Source organism: Orcinus orca, chromosome 17 (genome assembly GCF_937001465.1).
Source record: "Orcinus orca chromosome 17, mOrcOrc1.1, whole genome shotgun sequence".
Classification (NCBI taxonomy): Eukaryota; Metazoa; Chordata; class Mammalia; order Artiodactyla; family Delphinidae; genus Orcinus; species Orcinus orca.
In genome coordinates this window covers 72,821,947-72,846,772 of record NC_064575.1, presented here as the reverse complement: position 1 = coordinate 72,846,772, position 24,826 = coordinate 72,821,947, and the positions used below count along the sequence as shown (strand labels likewise).

Genomic DNA, 24,826 nt, shown 5'->3' with positions numbered 1-24,826 from the left:
CAACAGTGTGAGGCCCGCGTACTGCAAAAAAAAAAAAAAAGTTGAGATGAGAAGGAAGATCCAGTAAAGGAGGCTGAAACCACTTCCGTAGGGGAGAAACAAGGAAAGAGTAAAGTTCTAGAAGCTAAGTGAAGATAATTTCTAAGAATCAGTGTAGTAGGTAGGATAATGGCCCTGGACAGATATCCACATTCCTAATCCCTGGACCCTGTGAATATGGTACCTAACCTGGCAAAGAGACATCACAGAGGTGATGAAGTTTAGTCCCTTAATGGGGAAATTATGCTGTATTATCCAGGTGGGTCTTAAAAGCAGAGGACCCTTCCTGACTGAGGTCAGAGGGAGCTGTGGCTACAGAAGAATGGTTGGTGAAATTCAGTGTTGCTGGTTTTGCAGATGGAGGAAGGGGGCCACAAACCAAGGAATGTGAGCAGCCTCTAGAAGCCTCTAGAGTCTGGAAAAGGCAAGGAAGTGGATTCTGCCTTAAAGCTTTCAGACAGGTACACAGCCCTGCCTGCATTTTAGCCTAGTGAGACCCGCCCAGCAACTTCCAACCTACAGAGCTGTTTTGTTCTCAGCCACTAAATTTGTGGCGATTTGCTGCAGTAGTCATAGAAAACTAGTACAATGAGGAAGTGATCAGGTAGTCAAATCACAAGCCAAGCTTTAGTAAAATGGGAATGAAAATTTTCCAGTGGTTTGGGCAAAATGGAGATCATGGCGACCTTGACCATGTTAGTTTAGTGGGGATGAAAGGAGATGGGAGAGGACCAAGGAGAGAACATGGGAGGAGAGGCGGTAGAGTTTGGGGATAGGCTAGTCTTTGGAGGAAATTTTCTAGAAAAGGAAGCTGAGACATGGGGTAGAGATGGGTGTGGCCTTAACAGAAAGTTTCTGTTCTTGGTTTGTTTGTTTTTAGTCTGTGAATTATATTATAGAAGTATAGTTGATTTTCGGTGTTTTAGGTATACAGCAAAGTGATTCAGTTATATGTGTATATATATATATATTCTTTTTTCAGATTCTTTTCCATTTTAGGTTGTTACAATATACTGAATATAGTTCCTTGTGCTATACAGTAGGACCTTGTTGTTTATTTTATATATAGTTATGTGTATCTGTTAATCCTGAATCCCTAATTTATCCCTCCCCCCTGCTTTCCCGTTTGGTAACCGTAAGTTTGTTTTCTATGTCTGTGAGTCTATTTCTGTTTTGTAAATAAGTTCATCTGCGTCATTTTTTTAGATTTCACATATGAGTGATATATGATATTTGTCTTTCTCTGTCTGACTTAACTACATTTAGTATGATAATCTCTAGGTCCATCCATGTTGCAGCAAATGGCATTATTTCATTCTCCCACCACCTGTGTTCCAGGGGCTGCAAAGTCTCCCAGGTTCCTGTTTTGCATGTTTCCCTGAGCAGCACGGCTGCATCTCTCTTGGCCTTTGTGTCTCCCCAGCCAAGCCTAGATACCGATACGCAGAGGGCATTGGATCCATGTTTTGTTGCATGATGGTAACAGCCATGTCTACTAAGTGCTCACCAGTGCCAGGGGCTTTACTGACCACAGTAAAGTCACATCATCCTGACAGCAGCCCAGTCATCCCCATTTCATAGGCAAGTAAGCTGAGGCCCGGGGAGGGTAACACAGCTGGTAAGCGGCAGGGCTGGGAGTTGACCCAAGAGACCCCTTTTGCAACCAGCACACTGCATCACCCACGGCATTAACAGCTGAAGTGAGTCAACTCTCCAGGTGCTACAGGAGCACAGAGGAAGGAGCCTGGTGAAAACTATGCAGAGTGCCAGGGCACGCCTGACGGGGCTGGGGTCCAGGTTTGGGCACGTGCTAGAGTGGGAAGCCAGAGGCAGCAGCATTGCAAAGCCAAACCCGGTCCTTCACCCTCAGAGCTGACTGTAGTGTCTCCAAGTCTACCGAGGATTCAAGTTCATTTCAGAAAAGCAGTGGCCAGGGTCCAAAGCCTGAAGGGGGCTGGGGCAGTGTCAGAGAAGAGAGCAGAGACCAAGCCTCTGTGTTTCCACAGACAAAGGGAGAAAGCAGGCTGAGAGATGGGGACAGCACGTGACACCTGGGCCACAGGCCTGGGCAGCAGCCGCGGCAGCCCTGGGGATAATGGCTCCTTTTGTCCTGCACATAAATTCTCCGGAAAAGAAAGGATTCCAGGACCCGCTTCTCCTGCTTGCACAATGCTGGCCGCTGGGGCCCCGCTGTGAGGGCCTGCCGTGGCATTCAGGGAGCATTCGGCCCCTGCACTGCCTCTTTCCTCCCAGGCATGCAGAAGCAAGAAGTTGAAGCTGTGTGCCAGACATTCTGCAGGGAGTTGGGAGTCTGGCCTGAGCCACAAACTTTGTTTCACAGCCAGGAGGAAACCAAAGTGTCTTGAAGCTCTGAATTAGAGTCTTTGAGGGCATCTGTGCCAGTACCTCCTATGTTTGCCCTCCCCCACTCTTACCTCCCTGCCTTCCCTCTTCCACCTTCAGCAGACTTACAGTGGTACCACGCACAGGCTGTGGAGTCAGAGAAAGCTGGGTTCAAGTTCTAACATTGCCACTTGGCAAGCTATTTAATCTCAACAAACCTCAGTTTCCCCATCAGTAAAATGGACGTAATAATGCCTAATTCATAAGATTATGAAAAGGAATAAGTGAGAAAATGCATATAACATGCTTCGCTTGGAACACAGCCTTCCAGAAGGGCTTGATGAGGACAGACAGTCCAGGGGGTCATCCAGCCTGTGCTTGGATTCCTCCAAGGACAAGGCACTCACTGCCTGTATTACATATTCAGACCAAATGCAGATCTGCCTCTTATACCCTCATTGGTGCTGAGGGTAAAGAGACTGGGGGCCTGTGCTTATTAAGCATTTCCTATGTGCCAAGTGTTATCATAAATGACTCAGAGAAGCTAGGGCCCTTGCCCAGGGTCACATAGAGGAAGTGACCAGGATTTGAACCTGAGTCTGTCCAACCATTTGTACTATGACACTACAAGAGAATTCTTCACATATGTGGAAACAGCTTCCATGGCCCCCTCAGTGTCTTCTCCTCTCCAGGGAAAACATCCCCTACACCTCAGGGAATATGCTTTATGTTCCCCTACCATCTTGGCCTCTCTCCTCTGGGCATGTTTAATTTTGTCACTCTCCCTCTTTAAAAAACTAGCCTCTAGACATAATATTCCTACCGTCTTCTGATCAGTACAGAATGGAAATACACTCTCATCTCCTTTATTCTAGGTGCTATGTTTATGCCAGTAAAGCCTAAGATGGTGTGGCACTGGCGTCATCACATTACCCTGATGTCTCCCTCGTACTCATTATAGTCAGCCTACAAGAAAGATACGTCCCCTGCCCTTTGAACTGTTTGTAACAGTCATTGCAGGTAGTAGAACGCTCTCCAACTAGTTCAGCAGTCAAGCATATTATATTTGGTCGCTCACAGAATCTCCAGCAGGGCCGAAGAGTCTGGCTTGGAAGCGACAGAGCCAGGAACAATTCATGAACCACCCCTGACTGGGCTTCTCCACTGGCGACATTGCTGCCATTAGACAGGAAGGCACCATGCTGCCAGTGCTGGCGTGGAGCACTGCCTCTAGGACCTCTGAAATCTGGGTCTCCTCCACGTAGCACCTCCTTCTTCACCTGTCTCTTCTAATTAACTAAGCCTCCCTGAGCATGTTTCAGGGGTTAAGTGAGTTAACGCATGCATGGCCAGCCTCCAAGATGACCTCAGTGATCCTCGCCTCCTGGTATCCATGTCCTTATCTAGTCTCCTCCAACACTGGATGGGGCTGACTTGTGTAACCAACAGGATCCTGCAGAAATGAGAGTGTGACATCCAACACTAGGTCATAAAAGACATTGCAGCTTCCAGCTCTCTTGAAGCACTTGCTCTAGGGGAAGCCAGCTGTCATGGCATAAGGACACGTAAGCAGAACTCTGGAGAGGTCTACATGGCAAGGAACAGAGGCCTCCTTTCAACAACCAGCACAAACAAGTCAGAGATGTGAGGGAGCCATCTTAGAAACAGATCCCCCGGCCCCAGTCAAGCCCTCAGATGATCCCCCGGCCCCAGTCAAGCCCTTATATGATCCCCCGGCCCCAGTCAAGCCCTCAGATGATCCCCCGGCCCCAGTCAAGCCCTTATATGATCCCCCGGCCCCAGTCAAGCCCTCAGATGATCCCCCGGCCCCAGTCAAGCCCTCAGATGATCCCCCGGCCCCAGTCAAGCCCTCAGATGATCCTCCTGCCCCAGTCAAGCCCTCAGATGATCCCCCGGCCCCAGTCAAGCCCTCAGATGATCCTTCGGCCCCAGCTGACATCCTGGCTTCAACCTCACAAGAGACCCTGAGCCAGAACCACCCAGCTAAACTGCTCCTAGACACCTGATCCACAAAAACCGTGTGAGTAAAGTAAAATATCAATGTCAGAAGCCATCACCTCAGCAAACTGGGGAGTCTGGAAAATGCAACACAATGACGATTTCACCCAACCTGCACAGCAGTCCTGTGACCAGGTTTATTGGTATCTTTGTTTTGTGGATGATGAGAGGTTGAGTCTCTTGCCTTAGGTTCCAAAGACGAAGGTCCAGGATTTGAGCCCTGGCTGTCTGACTTCAACCCCCCATCCGACACTGCACAGCATATGGAGGCTGAATTTCACTGTGGGAATGCCCCAACTTCGTGCATTGTCACTTCAAGTCTCCATGATGGCGGTGTGTGGAAGCCTGGGCGGGAGGAGGGGGCGAGCAGAAAGGGGGAGAAGCCAGGAAGTATAACGGAGTCCCATGGGACTCAAGAAAAATGCTATTGACACCAGCGTTCCATTTCCTCACCACCACCCCTTTGGGCAGAGATGTCAGAAGGACCCCAGGTAATTCAGCTAATAGGAAGGATGTGGAGCTGAGAGCCCCTTATCAAAGATTTTTCCAGATGAAGGCGCAGGCCATCTGGGCACTTTCCAGTTGTTCTCCCAGGAAGTCTCCAGGGCTCCCTCTTAGGCTGAGCTGCTGTGCTCACACCTCAGAAACTCAGCCTTTCTTCATCGTATTTAAGCTAGCGCCCCAGCTCTTGTCTTGGGGAGTTGCCATGTCCCCCCTCCCTGTGCCAGCCCTAGAGTGGAACTCCAGCCCTCCCACCCCCGACCCACTTCTTTTCTGTCTCCCAAACAGATACCTTTCATTGTAAGGTTTTTTCTTTGCTCTGGGGTGAGGGAGCAAAAAATAAACATCAGAGGGTCACAATGGAAAGATCTTCAGGAATTTATAGCATAGAGTAACGGAGAGAACAGAGGTTTGAAGACTGACCCGCCTAGACTCAAATTCTGGCAAAATCTTAGCATTGATATGGTCCGGGGGCAAGTGACACAACTTCTCTGCAGCTCACTTTAGTCGTTCGAATAATAAAGAGGACCCTTGGGGAGGGCAATTCGGTAAAAGCTCTCACAATCTGAAGTGCACTCTTCCACCACCAAGAACCTGCCCTGCAGAAGTGCTCTTACCTGTGCTCAAGATCCAGTGCACCAAGAGTTCCATGGCAACAGTGTTTATAACAAAAATTTGCAAATGTTCAGGAAATTCATCAGGAAATAGGTAAATAAATTATGGAGGACTCATAGGATGGGATTGCTTGGCAGCTGTCAAAAAGAATGAAAGAGAAGAAAAGAGAATATCTCAATAGCTCATTGCTTCTCCAGCAAGACTTCGTGTGCGGTGTTGCCGTAATCCCTGCTGCCTTCCTCACTACCGGTGATCATGCTTTCTCATTATTTGCCCCACACCTGGAGGAGAACCTTGAGACCAGCGGATACTCGACAAAGAGCTGGGGATTTGTGGAGTGATGCAAAGCTGGGTTCATGCTGTTTGAGAGATGGTCTTCCGACCCTTCTGAAAGCAGCTCCCTTCATAGACAAGCTAGTGGCAGAGTGAGAAGAGGAGCCCACCTCTTCCGACTCCCAGCCCAGTCCTCTCCTCAACAACGCAGGCTCTCCATCTCTCACCTTTGCTATTTTGTCAACAGCCATCACTGCCTCTGTCTCTTCCCCTCCAACATGTCCTCCACGCTGCTGCCAGAATCATCTTCCTAAAGCACAGTTCTGCCCTACCCTAGCTCCCTGGTGGTTAGAGCAAAGTCCACATGCATTAGCACAGCAGACACATACCACTATCCCAATCCCATATTATCTCCCTCTGATCACCTTTTAGAAGCACCTTTGCTCCAGCCACCCTCATGCCAGCCTCACGCTACCGCCTTTGTCTTTGTACCATTTTCTCCTCCTGTGAAGTTCTCCCTTCCCTCACTCTGCTTCCCTACTGGGACCCTTTCTGCATCTTTCCATACCCGACCTGCTGATCCTTTAATGCCGCCTCTGGGAGGACTTCCCAGATCATAGACTCTCCCACCATTCTTTCCACCCTGCTGGCTCAGAATTCCTGGGGCACCATTTACAGGACTGATGTCCACATTAGGCAGGAAGAACAGTCACCACAGCAGATTTCCCTGAGTTCCCCAGGGGATCTGCTATTTCATAGGCAGCAGATGCTCAATAACTACTTGAAAAAATGATTAATGAGTAAACCAGAGCAATGGATTACTACAGAAATAATTTCCAAGTGAATGAAAGAGTGAATAAATTCCAAGTGAATAAATAAATGAATTGCCCTGAATTAATGAAGGAATGATGACAACTGACTTCTGAGTCTTACGGTCACTGGTCCCTTTTCCCCAGACAGTTGAAAGCCAACAATGTGAAGATCTCTGTCTTGGTAATACAAGCAAAGGTTATAATTTCCTCAAGATCCTGTGAGTACACCCCAGGAGACAAACAATATCACCAGCAACTACAGAAAAATACAGATAGCCAAAAAAAGAAAGAAAGAAAATATGGTCAACCTCATTCATGATTTTTTTTAATGTAATTTCAAATACGACATAAATGTACAATGTACAGTGCTTAGTAGGCAGAGGAGGGGAAGCAGGTCGTCTCAAATACTGTTGGTGGGTATGTTACCACATCTAACACTTACAGAGGTCAACCTGGAAATACACATATACACATCGAATTTTTTATTTTAAATACGTTTATCCTTTGACCCAGCAACTCCACGTTTTTAAAGTTGAAGTATAGTTGATTTACAATATTGTGTCAGTTTCAGGTATACAGCAAAGTGATTCAGATATATATGTATTCTTTTTCAGATTCTTTTTCGTTATAGGTTATTACAAGATACTGAATATAGTTCCATGTGCTATACAGTAGGTCTTTGTTGTTTATCTATTTTTATACAGTAGTGTGTATCTGTTAATCCCAAACTCCTAATTTATCCCTCCCCCTTCCTTTCCCCTTTGGTAACCATAAGTTTGTTTTCTATGTCTGTGAGTCTGTTTCTGTTTTTTAAATAAATTCGTGTCATGTTTTTAGATTCCACATGTAAGTGACATCATTTGATATTTGTCTTTCTCTGGCTTACTTCACTTAGTTTGATAATCTCTAGGTTCATCCATGTTGCTGCAAATGGCATTTGCACCATATCTTCTTTATCTGTTTATCTGTCGATGGACATTTAGGTTGCTTCCATGTCTTGGCTATTATACATAGTGCTGCTATGAACATTGGGGTCCATGTATCTTTTAAAATTAGAGTTTTCATTTTTCCCAATATACAGCAACTCCACTTTTAAAGACTTAATCCTAGAGGAATAACCGGTCAAGAAGACAAAGACTTATATACAAGAATTTTTATTTCAATATTGTGAGAGTCACAAATAGGAAACGATATAAAAGTCTGTAAATTCCAGTTAAATAAATTGTGCTTTTTCCACACAATGAAACAATCAAACTCTGTACAGCCACTAAATAGAACTGCATGCTGTATAGACAGAACATGACGTGCCCGTATCATTAAGTGGCAAAAGCAGATGAAGAATGATACGATCCTTTCTATCGACTATATGTGTATATAATTCTGATTTCTGAACAGAATAATTGTGGAAACCTATGGCTAGGATTGTGAGGAGAACTGTCGCTTTTTATTTTATAGACTTTGGTAGGTTTTAGAAAACAGTAATTGTTAACATTACTTTTATAATCAGAAAAACATTTGGAGAGCCCAAGAGGCAGCCAGAGGGCCCCGGCTTGGGTCCCTCCAGCCCCGGCCCTGCTTCTACTGCTCCCCAGCCTCTGCTCTGTCTCTGACCAAGGACTCAGCCCCTGGGAAAGTCTGTCCCAGCCCACTTTCTGGAACAATTAAAACAATGGTGTTTTCTTCGGCAACGTCAAGAGCAACCTCCAGCATAAAACCTTGGGCTCACTTCAGTCCTGCACAGGGAGCGGAGTGTGTAAAGGTCCCACAGCTCAGGGAAAACTGCACAGGGTGGGCCCTTGTGGGCAGGTTTCCTCTTCCGTGGCCCTGCCCAGCTTTGTTCCAAAGGCACATAGCCTGTGGCTACTGTCTTTGTAACTCACCAGCTTCATCCACAGCCCCAGGGTATGAACTAATCAGGCCCAGGCAGGGATCCAAATCAACCAGAATAGAGGGAAGGGGAAAAGGGTGTTATTCTAACCCACAAGCTCCATGGGAAAGGAGGCCATGTAGTAAAATAATATTTACTAATGTTTCATTAATTGTTAAATGCCAGACACCATGTTGGTTAAGCCTTGGGGTCAGTTTTTTTGAACAAGAACCTAATCTCTATGAATCTAGGTTTTTTCATCTAGGAAATGAAAAGATAATATCTATCTGTTAGGGTTGCTGTGCAGAATAAATAGATTATGCATGCAAACTACCTTACTCAGTGCCTGGACTACAATAATTCATCAATCAGTAGCCATTGTTTTCTCATTCTTGTTGCAGTTACACTTTGATACACAGAAGGTGACCTGTCGCCTTCTCTACCTGCCCTCCTGTCATGCCAGCTGGTCCATCCCAATGGGGAGAGTGGCTGGCACCACTGGGACTTTCCTCTCCAGCACGGAACAGATTCTTCCTCTCAGCCTGCCAGAGAAACCAGCCCCACTGACACCTTGATCTTGGACTTCCGGCCTCCAGAACCGTGAGACAACAAATATCTGTTGTTTAAGTGACCCATCTGTAGTACTTTGTAAAGGCAGCCCCAGCAAATGGATACAGCAGGGTATGATGAGAGAGGACAGACCTCTGCCTCTTGCCAGCTCTGTGACCCTTGAGAAGTTATTTAGTCTCGGTGAGACTAGTTCCTTTATCTGTGAAATGGGTTTAACACTAGTGACTGCCTCATGAGGCCGAGTGGGTTCCTGCATGGAATGCTGTAGATCCTGTCCCTGGCACACAAATGCTCAGCGCTTATCACAAATATGCAAATTGGTCACCACTGGGGATCATAGGAGGAGGACTTGAAATTTACTTTAAGTTGCTTCACAAGTATGTGCTTTTCCTTCCCTTTAAAATTCTAAACTTGTGGGCGGGAAATGGGCCATCGTATTGAGTCCCCAATGACACCAGGACAGTTCTCTGAATTCCGTAAATGCTCAACAAATATTTCTTACTCAGTAAAGTGTGTTCTACGGTAGGATTGTATCAGAGTAAATTCTAGAGGAAGATCTTGATGTCTTTGCATCCTCAGTCTGGGATGCCACACCTAAGACATTCAAAGAATATTGATTGATCGGTAACAAATGAATGAATGAACTTTACGGGGTACGTGATTTGGCCTGTGGTATAATTGAATCTCCGGTAGGTAAGATGTGATGTTTTTATCTAGCAACAATTTTAGCTAATATCTGCTATGATCTTGGCACCATAATAGACTAGAGAAATTCAAAATAATAAGCTAAGGATTATTGAACATTTACTGAGTTGGGTCCTGAGCTCCATGGGGATTCTCGCTTGCATTCCTCACCATATGGAATAACCACAATTCTTACCTTCACTTTGCCAGTGTGGAAACTGAGGCTCAGAGAGATTGAAAACCTTGCTGCCAGAGTCACAGTGTGGAAAGGAGAGTCAGGATTTAAACTCGGGAAGTCTGATCCCAGGATCCACACGCTTCAGCACTGTGCCTCACTCCCTTTGTCTTACTAAGGAAGCAGAACCCTGTCAAGGCTCTTACAGTCTAGATCTAGAGTCACTGGTAGGCCTGGCAGAGACCTTGAAAAGTAGCTAATCCAATACCCCATAAGAAAATGAAACAGAGAACCAGGGAAGGCGTGTGACTAGCCTTGCAATGAGAAGGTGACCCAACTGGGACATGAACCCAGGTCTCCTCACCCCCAGGCTGGTGTGCCCTGGTGGGAGTGGGGACTTGGACTCTAACTGGTCATTCACCCAAGTCCCTAGCTCTCCATCCCACAAATGGGCAGCAAAAGTCAGGGAGGTGTGAAACTCTGGCTTCTGCCCATGGAGAAGACTTGGGCCAGGAAGGAATCCTACTGAATGGCCCTGCACATCTGTTTTTCCCTCCTCTGGGACTCCAGTCCCTCTATCCCCACCTCCTCTGAGTTTTGGGTCAGTCTGGGCCAAATGTGAATAGAATCCCGTGAGCACAAGGCCCAGGCTTCATTCTGAGTGATGAGCTGCTCGTCGTAACTCAGGACATGGACAGTACAGTCCCTGGGCTCTAATGATTCAGAGAACTGTGGGGTATCCAACCCTGCTCCTAAAGGAGACAAAACGATCCTTATCATGCCAGTTCCAGCCAGAGGAGGCTGCAGTCAAGTCCACAGAAGTCGAGATGGCGCCTTTCAGAGCCGGGGAAGGACACCGATCAGCCTTCCTCATGTTTCACAACGCGGTGTGTGTTGCACCTGACCTCTCCTCTTGCCGCCACCTTTTCTCCAGTGGCCTTGTCTTCCTGCTGCCATCCCAGAGCCATAGCTCTGGGTCAGGGGCTGAAGCTGGGGCTGGAGGATCTGGGCACAAAAACCTGGGACTTGATTCCCCTGAAAAACACCCATGTATGGTTCTTCCAAAGACCTGGGGTCCTTACAGAACTCTCTAGAAACAGCAATGGTCTCCTTGGAGCCCAAGTGTTTCCCTGAGCTATCAGACAGCTGCCAGGCTGTGGGCTTAACGCTCAGGGAAACATTTTGCTAGTGCAACTTGTTACACGTGAGCTCTCGGTCACTTCAGATCTCCCAGTTATTTTCCACTCACTTGAGAGGCAGTACAGCTCTGGCTGGTAGATTTGGTTCCTTGCCTTCAACTAGAGTCAGAAAATGTCAGCCCTGATAATGGGTCTGGGGCACAAATGGTTGGGTTGTTGACACACTTTCTTGTTGGGTTGTTTCATATTTTGGTGTTCTACATACAAAAATGCATTTGCAAAGAGAGGCCCGATGCTTGGAAGTTAGTAATAAAAATGCTTATCAACTGGTACTGTAGCTCAGCCACCCCATTACAAGAGGAAACTAGGGCCCAGGGAGAGAAGGTGATTTGTCCAAAATCACATGGCTAGTGTCAGAGGCAGCAATAGAACCAACAGAACCCAGGGATCCTGGGTCCCAGTGAATATGGACCAATCTATTTACTGGTGCCTGAAATTTCACCATTAGGAGTCGTTACTTATTTTTTTCACACTATTTGATAGTCTTATTTGGGTATATGAGTAGTAAACAAATATTTCATCATCATAAAACTTATTTTTGTTTTTTTTTTTGGCCATGCCACGTGGCTTGCAGTATCTTAGTTCCCCAACCAGGGATCGAACCCACACCCTTGGCAGTGAAAGCGAGGAATTCTAACCACTGGACGACCAGGGAATTCCCTATAAAACATTTTTAAGGTCGAAATATATTTACAGAGTCTATAAATGTTCTCTTTTGCCCCTCGTTGTTCTCTCCCCAATCCCATTCCCTGCCGCAGGGGCACCCAGTGTTAGCAAATAGGTGTCACACCCATCCAGGCCTTGTTCAATGCAGTTAGGAAGACATTTTCAATATGGGATTGGGTTTTAAAACGTGCACTTATTATTATATATTGTAAATGTAGGTATATATTTTAAAATCCAATTTATATATCAGCCCATTCATAAATATAAGATCAAATTATACCGTTTTGAGACTTCTTCTGTTCACTTAACCTTGCATCTTGGAACTCTTTTCGTGTTGGCCTTTCTAGAACCTTGCTTGGCATTTTGTCAGTGGCTCCATAGTATTCCATTGTATGGAGGTACCACAATGTGTGTTTAGCCATTTGCCTATCCTGGGGCATTCAGGTTATTTCCCATCTTGTTCTATTGCAGTCACAACTGCAATGAACTTCCTCGTATATAAACCTCTGGGCCATGAGCCAATGTTTCTGCAGAAGAGATATCTGGAAGTGAAAAATACAAGATCATTTGTCTAGAGAAGACGTCGCTTCAAGTTGTAATGAGTCACCTTAATGCTGTCCGAAGGTTTCTCTTCTGCACCTTCTTCGAGAACCTTCAACAGCTATAAATGTGCATCTGGAATCATCACAGCAACCCTGTGAAAACAAAGTATGGTCCCTATTTTACAACATGAGATTTCAGCCAGGATTTTACTAAATCCAGATCACAGCTCTTGTCCTCATGCCAAACTGGCTGTGCTGGGAGATGTCCCCTCAGCCTGGGTCAGTCCTCTTACGGCAGGCCCTTCCACCCCAAGAGAAGGCCCCAGCCTGGCTGAGTCACCAGAACAGTGAGACTGAAGGAGTGAAGGACCACAGCCCACTGTCCAAACTGTGGGCTGAGAGGCAGATGCTGGCCCAGGGGCCCTGGGGAGGGAGTCCCACCACCAGAACAATACAGAGGTTAAGGACACAAACTCTGAAGCTGGGGACTTGGATTCAAATTGCAGCTCTATGACTTTCCAAAGGCGTTTTCTTGGACATTTAAGGTTTCAGGTTTCTCGTCTGTAAGATGGAGACAATAATAACATTTACCTCCTAGTGTAATAAGGATGAGTTGATTCAAAGTGTAATTATGCGAGAGCAATTGGTCACTGATGCTTAGCGACCTGGTGTTTCCAACCAGGTTCTAAATAGCAAGATTGAGAATGAAAAGATGTGCCTTAAAATTATTAGAATTGTTCCCTTTTCTTTTGTTCCCTTTTCATTACCTTCCCACCTCCAACAAATCAATCCCACACAGATATTTAGTTGAAATATCAAGTCAATGCTTTGAGGAGGGGACCTGGAGCCCTGGGTCCCTGAAGATCAATATTGTAGTTTCATGACAGGACAGGTGTTACAGAATGAGAACATCTTAGGCTGTGTAGCAGAAAAAGTATGGGCCTCAGCGTCAGGCAAACCTGGAGAGAAGATAAGTGCCTCTGCTGATTAGCTGTGTGACTTTGTCGAGTTTCTTAACTTCTCTGAATCTCCATTCTCTCCATCTGTGAAATGAGGATTAAAAAAAAGATAGCTACCTTGCTAACTAACTGTGAAGCTTACAGATAATGAAGCAATGCTCCGAGCATAGTGTTCAGCTCTCAAAGTTGGTAGCTATTATTATGTATTACTTTCAGTTGACAGTCTTGCTTTCTAGTCCACTGAGAACATTGGCATAATCAGAAACGACCACAAATTCCAGCCACCAGTCTATTGCCTCTCCTGCACCTGGTTCCACAGACTCTGCCTTCCCACCTTTGGCCCCAAAGGAGCCAGCCGTTGCATTTGTGCACACGATCCAGTTCCCTTCACCTACCCAAGAACACTGCTCCAGCAATTCATTTTCAATTTTTCTCTCTCTACTGGATCAGCCCCATCAAGTGAAAACATGCTGCTATTTCTCCCATATTAAAAAACAACAAAAAAACCTTCTCGTGACCCTACTTCTGCTGTCAGCTATACACCCCCACCACTTTTTTATGCTTCCCTTTGCAGCAAAACTTTTCTCTGCCTTATTCAGCATTTCCACTTCTGGGTATATACCCAAAACAATTGAAAGCAGGGTCTCAAAGAGATATTTGCACACTCATGTTCATAGCAGCATTATTCACAGTAACCAAAAAGTGGAAGCAACCCAAATGTCCATTGATGAATGAATGGATAAATAGAACGTGGTGTATACATCCAACGGAATATTATTCACCCTTAAAAAGGAAAGAAATTTTGATTCATGCTACAACATGGCTGAACCTTGAGGAGATTATGCTAAGTGAATGAAGCAAATACTGTATGATGCCAAAGACAAATACTGTATGAGGTATCGAAAGTGGTGAATTCTTAGAGCAAGTGGAATGGTGGTTGCCAGGGGCTGGGGGAAGGGGAGAATGGGAAGTTGTTGTTTAACGGGTGTAGAGTTTTAGTTTTGCAAGATGAAAAGAGTTCTGGAGATCGGCTGCACAACAATGTGAATGTACTTAACACTCCTGAGTTGTACACTTAAACGTGGTTAAGATGGTAAATTTGGGGGGACTTCCCTGGCGGTCCAGTGTTTGGGACTCCGCGCTTTCACTGCCAAGGGCGTGGGTTCCGTCCCTGGTTGGGGAACTCAGATCCCGCAAGCTGCAAGGCGCGGCCAAAAAAAAAAAAAAGTAAATTTTATGTTTTGTGTATTTTGTCACAGTTAAAAGGTAAAAAACCTTTTTTAACTTTTCTCTCCTCCCATTCTTCCTTCAAGCCACTCCAGTCAGCTTTCATGCCCACCACTCCACTGAGACAGCCCTTGTCAAGGTCACCGGCAACCTCCACGTTGCCAGGTCTCACGGGCAGTCACTGCCCTGGCCAGACTGACCTGCCCGTAGTATCCGCCACGCGCGGCCACTGCCTCCTTCCTGACCCCCTTTCTCCGCTTGGGTTATTCACACACTCTGGCGTGTCCACCTAGCTCATCTCGTCCCGTTGGCTCTTTCTTCAGAATGTGTACAGAAGGCAACACTTGCGACCTCACTTCTGGATTACTGGAAGAGCCTGCTAGCTAGTCTCATATCCCCACTTCTACCATTGCCACCTACATCCCTTCTCAATTCAGCAGCCAGAGTAATGCCTTTACAACAAGCCCGTCTATGTCACTCGTCCGAGTCAAACCCTCCAGGGGCGCCCACTTCTTTAGAGTGAAAGTCCACATCCATACAAGGCCCTAAAGCGTCCTCCTCCCACCCCCCCATCAAGTCCCTAATCTCCTCTCCCACCGCCTTCCCCTGGCTCCCTTGCTCTTGGGCACCAGCCCCGCTGGCCTGGGACACCCTAGACATAACTCCACTTTACCACCCATCACATTCTTCACCCGGGAGTCTGCAGAGCTAACACCTTCACCTTAAAATGTCAACACAATGTCACCTTCCAGCAAGGTCTACTCTGAACACCTGATTTTAAATTGCAACTTGTCCTCACCCCAATCACCCCTACCCCTCTCTACTTTTCCTTTGTTCCATAGCTCTTATCACCTACATGTATATACCATTGGAGCATACTTTAGAATTTTTACCTACTTACTAGATTTCCTGTTTACTTTCCATCTCTCCCTGATAGAACATGAGCAGGGACTTTGCTTACTTGGTGCACTGATGTATCGCCAGCACCTAGAACAGTGCCTGCTACATAGTAAGTGCTCAGTAACCGTTGGTTGAGTTAACTGCTGAACGATTTTCCAGGGTTAGCCCATTATCGCATTTGACCTTTTCACAGAAATTTTGTGAAGGCTGCCAAAAGATATTATTGCATCCATTTTACAGATGAAGAATTGGAGTCTCAAAGAGGCTCAGGGTCTTCGTTCATCTATTTAAAATGCAGTCATTCATTTACTCAGCAAACATTTACTGAGTGGCATCATGGTAGAGCTGATGCTTAGAATAGAGATTTGTTCATGTTAATTCTTGGCTTTTTTTTTTTTTTTTTGGCTGTATCATGGGCCATGTGGGATCTTAGTACCCCCACCAGGGATCGAACCCACCACCCCTGCAGTGGTAGCACGGAGTCTTAACCACTAGACTCCAGGGAAGTCCCAGCTTTTTCTTCTTTTAAACATCCATGCTCCCTTTTGAGACACTTTAAAATCTTACGCACCCCCAGTTAAAAGACAATCTAGAGCAATAACTAAGAGTGGGGCCTTTGGAGTCTGTGCTGCAACCCCACCTCCCTGACTCCCTGGCTCTGTGACCAGGAGCAGGTCCCTCAACCATTCCCTTCCTCAGTTTTCACACCTGCAAGGTGGGAATGACGATAACACCACCTCCAGAGAGACTGCCCAGAAAACATTGTTATCAGTCAATGTATTTTCTGCCTATCCCTATTGGCCCAGAGGATTTTATCCCATCTGCTTCCTCTAATTTACATGACAAAACCAATAGGCTTCTTTTTTTTTTTCATTTCCAAATATAAAGATATATCATAATATTGAATAGGCTTTTTCAAACCCAGGAGTTTGGTACGCCCACTCTCCATTACCCCAGCGCCTCTTAGCATTCCCAGATGCCAAGTGTGACCCCAAGTCAAGAGAGGGTCCTGGCCCATTCCTTCCTCTTTTTGCATCTGTTCCCAGCAGAGGAAGAGCTACCGGTTTCCAGCTGCAGTGTTGAAATGGAAACCAGCAAAAGTGCAAGCAAAGGGCTCAATTTCCCGATAGCTGCAGCTGTGTAGTGCCCTGAGCTATTTTTAAACCCCTTTTCAGAAACCCCAGTGCTTGCAATGGATCTATTTTCTTAACTGCCAAGAGATAATGCTTAAAAGGGATAGCTTGAAAATATTCCACAGCACTCATAAAAATGACTGAAATAGATGGTGCATAAGACGGCCTTTGTCTGGAGCCGCAGAGGAAAGCGAGATGAAGTCTTTCAGACCCCAGGGCGGCCGCGCTGCTGGATCTGCTGCTGACAACCGTGGCTTTGTGTCTTGAATGTGCAGTACAGCCAGAAAAGGCAAGAAAACCAAGCAGTAATTGTAGAGAACATCAGAGACCTGGCACTTAAATTGGTCATCAATTCCAGGTAACGGGACCCCAAAATAACTCCCCAAGAATCCCCTTCAGTTTGAGTGCCACCTTATCTGGTAAACCTGTCCGCACTGTCTAAAACTAAACTAGTCTTCTGCCCCAGCCCTGAACTCCTGAATGCTCCCTGCCTTGTCTGGTGGAACCACCATCCATGCAGTCATTTGTGTTACAAATTTAGGAATCATCCTCAGGTCTACTTTTTTTCACCTCCTACGTTCAATAAAGGCTTACTAATATTGTATTTTAAGTAGTGCTGAAGTCTGTTCTCTTTGTATCCCTGCAACCACTGCCCTGATTCAATCCTTCATCATCCCTCATCTGGATTTTCAAGAGCATCTTTACTAGTCTCCCTGCACCTATTTTTGTCCCTCTTTGCCAGTTGACATTAGGATTTCTTTTTAATTCCAAATCTTATATGTCACTTCTTGCTTAGAATCTTTCAGCATCTAACTGACCTCAGAAGACCGTCCACACTCTTTAGCAGGGCACACAAAGCCTTCCATGAGCTGCCACTGTGACATCTTCCCCAAGCCCTGCTATAACCTACCTCACATTTTATGCTCCAGCAACATCCAGCCACCTGTAATTTTCCACACACCATATTATTTATTCCTCTGTGCCTTTGCTTATGCTATCTCCCCTGCCTGGAATGTCATTCATCCCCATTTTTTAATAGGTAACATTTTATTGACATATGCTATGAATATAGCAAAGCGGACAAGCTCTAAATTTACAGCTTGATGCGTTTTTAGAACTGACATACTCAAGTAACGACTATGCATAAAAAGGATTAGAATATCATCAGCAGTCCAGAAGCCTCCTTCCTGGCCTCTCCCAGATACCATCCCCTAAAAGGTAGCCAGTATTCTGACGTCATTCCAAATGGATTTGTTTTGCCCAATTTTGAACTTCATTTAAACAGGATCATACAGTATATGCTTTTTTATCTGGGCTTCTTTCATTTAATATTATTTTGTGAGATTCACCCATGTTGTTGCACATGGCAGCCATTTGTTCTTTTTTCTTATAGTATTCGATCACATAAATATACCATTTATTCAGTCTAATATTGAAAAAAATATGAGTAGTTTCCAGGTTTTAGCTATTACAAACGTCCTGCTATGAACATTCTTTTACTTTTTTTTTTTTTTTTTTTTGGTGAACATGTGTATGCATTTCTGCTGAGTAGAATTACTGGATTGCATGCCATACATATATTTAGCTTTAATGAGTATTGCCAACCAGTTTTCCAAAGTGGTTGTACCACTTTACACTCCCACTAACAATATATGAGAGTTCTAGCTGCTCCATATTTTTGCCTATACTTGGGATTGTCAGGTTTTTAAAATTTCACCTATTTTACTGGATTTTTAAAACTATGTCTGACAATATCTGCCTTTGAATTAGAGTGTTTAGACCATTTACACTTAAGGTAATTATTGATATAGTTGGGTTTAAGTCAACCATTTATTTATACTCCATTTATCCCATCTGTTCTTTGTTCCTTTTTCTCCTCCTTTCTTGCCTTCTTTTGGATTACTGAATGTACTTTGTGTGGTCGGTCTAGGTTTTATATTATGTATCTTTGACTTACATTCTATCTTTAAATAGTATTATAAAACTTCATGTGTAATGTAAGGAGCTGATAAGAATACACTTTCATTCTCTCCCTTCTGTCTTCTGTGCTTTTATTGTCATATTTAAGCTCCCACATATAAGATCTACAATTTTTTGCTTAAACAGTTGATTATTTTTTAATTAAAAATAAGAAAAATTCATTGATACTTACTCCCATATTTATTATTTCCAATGCTCTTTATTGCTTTGCTTAACAAGTTTGCAACTGATGCCAGTCAATAAATGTTTGCTGAGTAAATGAATGACTTCATTTTAAACAAATGAATGAAGATCCTTAGCCTCTCTGAGATATAATAATAAATGTAAAATGTATATAAGAATATCTTTTGTTAGCCTTCACAAAATTGCCATGAAGATCAAATGGGATAATGGACTTAAGGTAGTTTAATTCTCCAGAAAATCATTCAGCCTATATATCTTCAAGTATTTCTTTGCCCTTTTCTCTCCCTTCTTCTTATGGTACTTTAATTGCTTACATTTTAGATTTTTTACCACATCTTATATGTTTCTTTCTTTCTTTTCTGTAGTTCATGTAGTTTTTCTTCGTGCTTACATCTGGGTATTTCCTATTATCTCTTCAAGTTTACTAATCTATTCTTCTGTCATGCCAAATCTGCTGTTAAACACATCTATTAATTTCTTAATTTCAGTTATTGGACTTTTTAATTCTATATTTTCTATTTGCTTTTTTCTATATATCCAATTCTTTACCTTGTCATCATTCTCTTGAAATAATTTCACAGTTATTTTAAAGACTATGCTTGTTAATCTCAAAGTCTGGATCATCTGTGGGTCTATTTCTATTGTCTGATTTTTTTTCCTTTGGGTTTTGATCTTTTGATTCTCTTTTATCGGAACATCTAGTAACTTTTTTATTAAAGGCTGGGCATTCTCTTGAAAACTTGTAGAGAATCTGGATGTTATATTTCTCCAGAGAGGCTTTACTACTCTTCCTCTTGGATGCAGTTAGTACAGAACAGTCACCTTAATCAGATCAGAAATTGAGATGGTTTGAGTGTGAGTTTGTTTTTGTAAGGCTTGATCTATTTCCAATTGCCCTTACTCTTAGGACATGGACGTTCAGTGGTCTCATTAAAAATCTGGCCTATTTACCAGGACCTTTCCTTTTGGGAAGAACTCAAATTCCCTCAGTACCTTGAGATGGACAAAAATTTTGCTTAGATTTTTAGACTTCTAGCTCTTAAAGTCTTCTAATTGACTTTCCTGATGAACTACAAATGCCTTAAGGGGAAAAGTGGTGTAGAGTATCACTCATTTCTCTATGATCTTGTTCTTTCAAGTCCTGGTTACCTTGGTTGCTCGCCAATCATTTCAAACAGCTGTTTTAATTTGACTGCTTGTTTGATTTGTAATCTAGCCTTTCCAGTTATTCTTGGCAGGAGACTTGATACATCATAAGCTAAATCTAATGCATAGAAGCAGATGTCCCTCCACCCACTTTTTGACTGGCAAACTCACCCTTTTAGCCTTAGCACCACTTCACTAGAAAATCTCCCCTTAGTGTGTTCACCCAACTCCACCCTTCTCTCTTGGTTCCTCACACCTCCTCAGCTATTATCTCATAGCATCTTCATATCGTTTCCACTCAACATGTAAATCATTGTTAATAATTACCTGATTTTTTTCTCTCTCTCTTCCCCACTAACCCATGAGCATCGTGAAGGCAGGGACTAGGATTTATTCATCTCAGTACCCTCCATGCCTAGTACAACGCCTAGCTTAAAAAACATGTGCATTAGTGTGAACTTAATTGGTTCTCAATAGATGCTCAGAAAAGCATTAAAATGTCAGCCAAATGAACAAGAAATGGGATTTCCTGGACCATGGAAGTTACCACCAGGACTTCCAGACCCACTCTCATGACGCTCTTCAACTTCTCAGGCATTTCCCCATTGGCCTCAAGAACACGGCCACTAAAATTCAGACGATGTGCCCAAACACCCCAAGCCACCCCCTTAAAAATGCAGCAGTGACTTACCAAGACGAGTCACTTCACCTCTTTCATCTTCAGATCCCTTATATGTAAGGTAGGAATATTAAAATCTACCTTCCTGGGTTGATAGGAGTCAGTTATAGCTTTGTCATTAAACACAGACTTTGAAACTAGGTTGCCTGGGTGCCAATCCTGGTTAAGCCCCTCATAAGCTGTGTGACTGTGGGCAAGTTAATTAACCTTCCTGTGTTGGTATGGAATTAACATACATAAAAGTCATAAAGCAGTGCCTGGCACAAAGTAACTAACTATGAGCCATTAGTATTCTATGAGGCTCAAATGAAATACAATATAAGTAACCTATAAAATACCATGTTGGTTATTACCGTAATGACTTAGTATCATTAGAATAACACCCTGAGGTGTTGGTGGGTGCTACCAACTGACATATTTAACAGTAAAATACTAACATCCAGTCTTTTACTGTTGGCTTCTTTAACTTGTTTAAAAAAAAACAGAAAAAAAGGTATTTTCAGCCTTAACACTTACTCTGAGTGATTCACATATGAGAATTGAGGTTTCCCCTGTAGTTCCTAAAATCCATAAACCAGAAACCCAGAGCACTACATGTCTCCGCGACCACAGGCTGTGGGCAGGAGGCCTGGGCCAGAGACAGCAAACAAAACGTACTGGGGACGGGGGATGCTGAGAGACCTCCCCGGCCAGTATGGTGTTCTCTGCCACAGCTCTTGTGCCCCTGGGCATCCACACTCAGGACCAAGGTGCACTCTGAGGGTGTCACAGAGATGGGGGCTGTGAGATGGAGTGTCTCTGTGGCCAGGACGTTGACCAGGCCAGAGGGGACTTGGAAATGAAGTTCCAGAGGAGTTAGCAGGATCCAAAGGCTGAGGCAAGAGCCAGGGTTCCGAGCAGCCAGCCAAGGCCTGCGGTGGGCCGGGATCTGCATCTCCCCAGAGCCAGGTGCCACCCGAGGCAGCACAGTGCCGCAAAGGTGCCAGCTGAGTGGAGAGTCCCAGAAGGAAAGCCAGGCTTCTGACACAGGCCAGACTGAACACCCACCAAACATGGAGGACAGAAGAGGCCACAGAAGGGTCAGGGACAGAGCCCAGCGTTAGTTTGGAATTGGGCAGCCTTGGGCTCAGAGCCAGAGCAGAGCAGTCGGCAGGAGGCACAGAAGAAATCTGCTAGAAGGCAGAGAAGTGCCCTGGGGTACCTGTTAAAACACGGATTATCAAGCCCCAGCCTCAGAGAGACTCTGTACAGCATTCAGATCCAGGTCTAGAAATCTGCATTTTTAACAACCCCCCAGATTATTCTGACATAGATGGTTCTCGGGCTCCATTCTGAGAAACCAGTGGGGTCCATTTTTGCCTAAGAGTCAAGGGTGTGGCCTCTTGATAGTTGTGCCTGCTGGGTGTGGGTGGCCCCAGGCACCCAAGGGTTGGCAGTAACCAGTAGGAAGTCAAAGACAAGCAAAACCAACCATAGGCCCCTCCATACCCTGCCAGGGGCAAAGGGCAGCAGTGGTCACTGGGTGGAAGCGGAAGAGCGGGCAGCCAGGCAGGTGCAAGGTAGCAGGATCCTGTGTGAGCTGAGGCTGCAAGCCTGGGACATACATCATTGTCCCATCAGACGTTGCTATCAAAACACAAATTCAAAGACAAAAGTATTAAGAATTTCAAGACCACTACTGCAGAGCATTAAGCCCCAAGCATGGGACCTCCTACTGAGTACAGGACCCTGATGCTGGAACTCAGAAAACTCGGATGGAGGGCATTCAACATCCCTAAGTGAATCATTATTTTCCTAATTCAGTAATACCACAAAAGTCAATACGGGAGCACCTGGGACAGCGTTTTACCCTTAACTGGTGCTCAAAACTATTCAAACACTGGGATTTGGGAAGTTCAGATGACTGAAAATAAGCCTAGATAGAGAGAATCAATGTAAAATTCACATGAAGTAAAACAGCCCAGATCAGGGTTTCTCAGCCTCAGCACTAGTGACATTTGGGTAGTTCTCAGTCGTGGTGGCCGTTCTGTGCATTGTTCAGCCGCATCACCGGTCTCTGTCCGTTCAATGCCAGCAGCACACCCCTCCCCCACCTTTATGACAACCAAAGCTGTCTCCAGGTGTTGCCAAGTATCCCCCGGGGGGGCAGAATTGCCCCGGCTGTAAAACCACTGTTCTAAAATTTGGCACTTTGGGGGTTATTTTATGTTTGATGAGTAAATTATAGATTGTACTCCCACACTGAAGAGTTAAATTTGATGGGCTATTTATATGGCATTAAAAAATTTTTAACCTGAAAGTTGTCCATGCCTAAACTGTGCCTTCTTTAGCATCCTGCATCAGCTGTTGATAGTAAGTAGAGAGAGGGTATCTTTTTGAGGAGGAAGTGTGGAGTACCTTTCAAAATACTCAACAAAGACTCACTGATGGGACCGTCATATAATGAGCACTTGATTACCAAGGTTTGGAGGCAAGCAGATGTGTTGACATCCAGGAAAAAAAAGAACAGATTATGCAAAACATCATTTCTCTTTGGCTTAGGGAAGCATGCTGTGCTTTTGTGTTGGTTTGTTTTTGCTGTGGATCAATCTAGCTGGGTTTTGTTTAGGCCGATATTGAAATGAAAGAGGAAACCATCTGGGCCGGTCAGAATCTGGAATTCAGAAGGAATACAGAAGGTCAACAATTTGGATTTGACCAAAGAAACGTTAGTGAACTTAAGTCTCCCCTCTCCTACTTTTTGAAGCCTTCTTGGTGATCACTCTTGGAATGAGAGATTAATAGAGTTGACTCCGTGATGGACATTGTTGGTGCCCCACCCAGAACCCCCATGTCCCTTGGACCAGCGGACTGTCTGTGCCTCACCGCTGTAGGTGAACTGATCACACCTGTGACTTTCCTCACAGCACTGCCCTCGGGTAATGGGCGGGCATCGTTGGGGCACAAGGGTACAGTTCCTTTGACTGGAGCTGGGACAAATTATGAGGTGTAATTTATGCTCGAGTTCGCCCAGGGGATATGGATGAGGCTGGGACGTTAGCTGAAATCACACCCTTTCCTACCTTCTTCCTCTTTCCTGTCCTGCTTCTTCCACTCCTTTTCTCATTTCTCCTGGGAGGTCTTCTTTGATGAATTAGTTACATGCAAATCTCTGGCTCAGGGTCTGCTTCTGAGAAAAACTGACCTAAGGTATGTTCCTTTTACCCACAAGACCATGAGGGAAATGTGACCTGTGCAGGCCCACCCAGATGGGTCTGGGCCACACAACAAAACCAAGAAGATGTGCTTTGATTGCAGGGCACCAATAAGACCTTACGGTTTCGAAATATCTCCCCACTTTTCAGGTACTGTCAATGTAGGGCCAGAGCCAGAGAAGGGGCCTGAGCCAGACCCAAAGGCACTGCCCAAAGAAGGATGCTGGGGTCAAACAGAAGCATCAGATTACATGAAGTTCCGTCTGAAGCTCATGATGAGGGCAGAAGACAAGCTTGAGCCAGTAAAACCGTGCCACTCAGATTGGGACTTGAACCCACGGTCTTTTAACTGAGATCACACACCTGGTCTCAGGACTTAATGAAGCTCAGGTTCTTGATGTCTCGTCACAGAAAGAATTCGGTGAAAGACAAAGTGATGGGTAAGTAGTGGATTTATTTAGAGAGAAACACACTCCACAGACAGAGTGTGGGCCATGTCAGAAGGCAAGAGCGGCCCTAGGGTATGGGGTTGTCCGTTTTTACAGGGGTGGATAATTGCATAGGCTAATGAGTATTCCAGCTATTTGGGGAAAGGGGTGGGGATTTCCAGGAATTGGGCCACTGCCCACTTTTTGACCTTTATGGTCGGCCTTGGAACTGTCATGGCACCTGTGGGTGTGTCATTTAGCATACTGATGTGTTACAATGAGGGTATACTGAGGCTCAAGGTCCAGTGGAAGTCTGACATCTTGGACCTGTTTGGTTCTAATCAGTTTATGTGGTGTCCTCAAGCTATGTCGTTCTTTAGAAGGTTATGCCCTGCCCTCTTCCCTCCTGTTTCACAGGAAGCCAAGGAAACTGTCAAAGTTGAGCCCACACTGAGGAGGCTGGTTCCCTCAACCAGAGGGAATTTAATGCAGGGAGGTGGTTATACAGGTGTTACAGGACTGAAAGAGCGAAAAGAGATGTTGAGGCAACCCAGGGGAAAAAAGTGGCAGGAAGCAATTGCCAACCTTAGGACTAGGGAACAAAGGGAAGAGGTGAATTTCCCAGAACCTAGATGCATGGAGCTACTGCTGGAACATCTGAAGAGGCACTGCAGGCTGGTTCTGGGGATGGG

The 24,826-nt window shown here is 44.9% G+C and overlaps 2 long non-coding RNA genes across 2 annotated transcripts in view; one reads left to right on the top strand and one right to left on the bottom strand.

Moving 5' to 3' along the window:
- Window positions 1–4,265: 4,265 nt before the first annotated feature.
- The window catches only part of LOC125961737 (uncharacterized), a 43,427-nt gene continuing 22,866 nt past the window's right edge, over window positions 4,266–24,826 (top strand). The window contains exons 1-2 of the long non-coding RNA XR_007472684.1: window positions 4,266–4,421; window positions 8,871–9,069. This is a non-coding gene — a long non-coding RNA (uncharacterized LOC125961737). The remainder of the gene's footprint in view (window positions 4,422–8,870; window positions 9,070–24,826) is intronic.
- On the bottom strand, window positions 12,368–13,350 carry LOC125961739 (uncharacterized). Its single transcript, XR_007472686.1, has 3 exons — window positions 13,265–13,350; window positions 12,780–12,866; window positions 12,368–12,458 (listed from the first exon to the last, which is right to left on the bottom strand). It is a non-coding gene; the product is annotated as an uncharacterized LOC125961739 (long non-coding RNA).